Source organism: Pristiophorus japonicus, unplaced genomic scaffold (assembly GCF_044704955.1).
Source record: "Pristiophorus japonicus isolate sPriJap1 unplaced genomic scaffold, sPriJap1.hap1 HAP1_SCAFFOLD_149, whole genome shotgun sequence".
NCBI classification, from domain to species: Eukaryota; Metazoa; Chordata; class Chondrichthyes; family Pristiophoridae; genus Pristiophorus; species Pristiophorus japonicus.
Window position 1 is genome coordinate 200350 of NW_027251165.1, and position 5043 is coordinate 205392.

A 5043-nucleotide genomic window follows, 5' to 3' on the forward strand; every position below is an offset into this window, starting at 1 on the left:
TGTGAGAAAATAAAATGAGAAAAACTGAGCAAAAAAAATGAAAAAAAACTGAGAAAAAAATGAGCAAAACTGAGAAGAAAAACGGAGAAAAAAAACTGAGAAAAAAAACTAAGAAAAAATCTGAGAAAAAACCAAAGAGCTGATAAGAAAATCTGAGAAAAACTGAGCAGAAAAAGAGAGCGGAAAAACTGAGAAAAGAAACTGAGAAAAAAAGAGTGAAAAATATGAAGAAAAACTTAGAAAAAACTGTGAAAAAGACTGTGAAAAATAAGAAAAACTGAGCAGAAAAACTGAGCAGAAAAATTTAGAAAAAATCTGTAAAAAAAACTGAGCAAAAAAAACAAGAAAAACAACTGAGAAAAAGTCAGAAAATAAAATGAGAAAAACTGAGATAAAGAATGAAAAAAAACTGAGAAAAAATGAGCAAAACTGAGAAGAAAATCTGAGAAAAACTGAGCAGAAAAATTGAGAAAAAAAATATTTAAAAAAATTGATATGAGAAACGGAGAAAAAAACTGATAATAAAAACTAAGAAAAAAACAGAAAAAAATGACGAAGAACTGAGAAGAAAATCTGAGAAAAACTGAGAAGAAAAACTGAGCAGAAAAACTGAGAAAAAAAACTATTAAAAAAAACTGAAGAAAAACTGAGGAAAAAAACTGAGATGAAAAACTGAGAAAAAAAGACTGAAAAAACTGAAGAAAGCTTAGAAAAAAACTGTTAAAAAAAACTGTGAAAAAAAAGAAGAACTGAGAAAAAAAACTGAGAAAAAACTGATTGAAAAACTGAGCAGAAAAACTGAGCAGAAAAACTGAGAAAAAAAAGTATTTAAAAAAACTGAAGAAAAACGGAGGAAAAAAACTGAGAAGAAAAACTGAGAAAAAAAGACTGAAAAAACTGAAGAAAAACTTAGAAAAATACTGTGAAAAGAACTGTGAAAAAAAAGAAGAACTGAGAAAAAAAACTGAAGAAAAACTGTGAAAAAAACTGTGAACAAAACTGTGAAAAAAAAGAACTGAGAAAAAAAACTGAGAAAAAACCGACTCGAAAAACTGAGCAGAAAAACTGAGAAAAAAAAGTCTTTAAAAAAACTGAAGAAAAACGGAGGTAAAAAACTGCGAAGGAAAACTGAGAAAAAAAGACTGAAAAAACTGAAGAAAAACTGTGAAAAAAACTGTGAAAAAAACTGTGAAAAAAATGAAGAACTGAGAAAAAAAACTGAGAAAAAACTGACTAGAAAAACTGAGCAGAAAAACTGAGCAGAAAAACTGAGAAAAAAAACCATTAAAAAAAACTGAAGAAAAACCGAGGAAAAAAACTGAGATGAAAAACTGAGAAAAAAACTGTGAAAACAACTGTGAAAAAAAAAGAACTGAGAAAAAAAACTGAAGAAAAACTTAGAAAAAAACTGTGAACAAAACTGTGAAAAAAAATATACTGAGAAAAAAACTGAGAAAAAACTGATTGAATAACTGAGCAGAAAAACTGAGCAGAAAAACTGAGAAAAAAAAGTATTTTAAAAAACTGAAGAAAAACGGAGGAAAAAAACTGAGAAGAAAAAGTGAGAAAACAAGACTGAAAAAACTGAAGAAAAACTTAGAAAAAAACTGTGAAAAAAAGCAGGACTGAGAAAAAAAACTGAAGAAAAACTGAGAAAAAAACTGTGAACAAAACTGTGAAAAAAAAAGAACTGAGAAAAAAAACTGAGAAAAAACTGACTAGAAAAACTGAGCAGAAAAACTGAGCAGAAAAACTGAGAAAAAAAAGTATTTAAAAAAACTGAAGAAAATCGGAGGAATAAAACTGAGAAGAAAAAGTGAGAAAAAAAGACTGAAAAAACTGAAGAAAAACGGAGGAAAAAAACTGAGAAGGAAAACTGAGAAAAAAAGACTGAAGAAACTGAAGAAAAACGTCGAAAAAAACTGTGAAAAAAACTGTGAAAAAAAAGAACTGAGAAAAAAACTGAGAAAAAACTGACTCGAAAAACTGAGCAGAAAAACTGAGAAGAAAAAATGAGAAAAAAATGTATTTAAAAAAACTGAAGAAAAACGGAGGAAAAAAACTGAGAAGAAAAACTGAGAAAAAAAGACTGAAAAAACTGAAGAAAAACTTAGAAAAAAACTGTGAAAAGAACTGTGAAAAAAAAGAACTGAGAAAAAAAACTGAAGAAAAACTGTGAAAAAAACTGTGAACAAAACTGTGAAAAAAAAGAACTGAGAAAAAAAACTGAGAAAAAATTGACTCGAAAAACTGAGCAGAAAAACTGAGCAGAAAAACTGAGAAAAAAAAGTCTTTAAAAAAACTGAAGAAAAACGGTGGAAAAAAACTGAGAAGGAAAACTGAGAAAAAAAGACTGAAAAAACTGAAGAAAAACTTAGAAAAAACTGTGAACAAAACTGTTAAAAAAAAAGAACTGAGAAAAAAAACTGAGAAAAAACTGACTAGAAAAACTGAGCAGAAAAACTGAGCAGAAAAACTGAGAAAAAAAAGTATTTAAAAAAACTGAAGAAAATCGGAGGAAAAAAACTTAGAAGAAAAACTGAGAAAAAAAGACTGAAAAAACCGAAGAAAAACGGAGGAAAATAACTGAGAAGGAAAACTGAGAAAAAAAGACTGAAAAAACTGAAGAAAAACTTAGAAAAAACTGTGAACAAAACTGTTAAAAAAAAAGAACTGAGAAAAAAAACTGAGAAAAAACTGACTAGAAAAACTGAGCAGAAAAACTGAGCAGAAAAACTGAGAAAAAAAAGTATTTAAAAAAACTGAAGAAAATCGGAGGAAAAAAACTTAGAAGAAAAACTGAGAAAAAAAGACTGAAAAAACCGAAGAAAAACGGAGGAAAAAAACTGAGAAGGAAAACTGAGAAAAAAAGACTGAAAAAACTGAAGAAAAACTTCGAAAAAAACTGTGAAAAAAACTGTGAAAAAAAAGAACTGAGAAAAAAACTGAGAAAAAACTGACTCGAAAAACTGAGCAGAAAAACTGAGAAGAAAAACTGAGAAAAAAAAGTATTTAAAAAAACTGAAGAAAAACGGAGGAAAAAAACTGAGAAGAAAAACTGAGAAAAAAAGACTGAAAAAACTGAAGAAAAACTTAGAAAAAAACTGTGAAAAGAACTGTGAAAAAAAAGAACTGAGAAAAAAAACTGAAGAAAAACTGTGAAAAAAACTGTGAACAAAACTGTGAAAAAAAAGAACTGAGAAAAAAAACTGAGAAAAAATTGACTCGAAAAACTGAGCAGAAAAACTGAGCAGAAAAACTGAGAAAAAAAAGTCTTTAAAAAAACTGAAGAAAAACGGAGGAAAAAAACTGAGAAGGAAAACTGAGAAAAAAAGACTGAAAAAACTGAAGAAAAACTTAGAAAAAAACTGTGAACAAAACTGTTAAAAAAAAAGAACTGAGAAAAAAAACTGAGAAAAAACTGACTAGAAAAACTGGGCAGAAAAACTGAGCAGAAAAACTGAGAAAAAAAAGTATTTAAAAAAACTGAAGAAAATCGGAGGAAAAAAACTTAGAAGAAAAACTGAGAAAAAAAGACTGAAAAAACCGAAGAAAAACGGAGGAAAAAAACTGAGAAGGAAAACTGAGAAAAAAAGACTGAAAAAACTGAAGAAAAACTTCGAAAAAAACTGTGAAAAAAACTGTGAAAAAAAAGAACTGAGAAGAAAAATGAGAAAAAACTGACTCGAAAAACTGAGCAGAAAAACTGAGAAGAAAAACTGAGAAAAAAAAGTATTTAAAAAAACTGAAGAAAAACGGAGGAAAAAAACTGAGAAGAAAAACTGAGAAAAAAAGACTGAAACAACTGAAGAAAAACTTAGAAAAAAACTGTGAAAAGAACTGTGAAAAAAAAGAACTGAGAAAAAAAACTGAAGAAAAACTGTGAAAAAAACTGTGAACAAAACTGTGAAAAAAAAGAACTGAGAAAAAAAACTGAGAAAAAACTGACTAGAAAAACTGAGCAGAAAAACTGAGCAGAAAGACTCAGAAAAAATCTGTAAAAGAAACTGAGCAAAAAAATCAAGACAAACAACTGAGAAAATGTGAGAAAATAAAATGAGAAAAACTGAGAAAAAGAATGAAAAAAAACTGAGAAAAAATGAGCAAAACTGAGAAGAAAAACGGAGAAAAAAAACTGAGAAAAAAAACTAAGAAAAAATCTGAGAAAATACCAAAGAGCTGATAAGAAAATCTGAGAAAAACTGAGCAGAAAAAGAGAGCGGAAAAACTGAGAAAAGAAACTGAGAAAAAAAGAGTGAAAAACATGAAGAAAAACTTAGAAAAAACTGTGAAAAAGACTGTGAAAAATAAGAAAAACTGAGCAGAAAAACTGAGCAGAAAAACTGAGCAGAAAAACTGAGAAAAAAAAGTATTTTAAAAAACTGAAGAAAAACGGAGGAGAAAAACTGAGAAGAAAAAGTGAGAAAACAAGACTGAAAAAACTGAAGAAAAACTTAGAAAAAAACTGTGAAAAAAAGCAGGACTGAGAAAAAAAACTGAAGAAAAACTGAGAAAAAAACTGTGAACAAAACTGTGAAAAAAAAGAACTGAGAAAAAAAACTGAGAAAAAACTGACTAGAAAAACTGAGCAGAAAAACTGAGCAGGAAAACTGAGAAAAAAAAGTATTTAAAAAAACTGAAGAAAAACGGAGGAAAAAAACTGAGAAGAAAAACTGAGAAAAAAAGACTGAAAAAACTGAAGAAAAACGGAGGAAAAAAACTGAGAAGAAAAACTGAGAAAAAAAGACTGAAAAAACTGAAGAAAAACTTAGAAAAAAACTGTGAAAAGAACTGTGAAAAAAAAGAACTGAGAAAAAAAACTGAAGAAAAACTGTGAAAAAAACTGTGAACAAAACTGTGAAAAAAAAGAACTGAGAAAAAAAACTGAGAAAAAATTGACTCGAAAAACTGAGCAGAAAAACTGAGCAGAAAAACTGAGAAAAAAAAGTCTTTAAAAAAACTGAAGAAAAACGGAGGAAAAAAACTGAGAAGGAAAACTGAGAAAAAAAGACTGAAAAAACTGAAGAAAAACTTAGAAAAAAA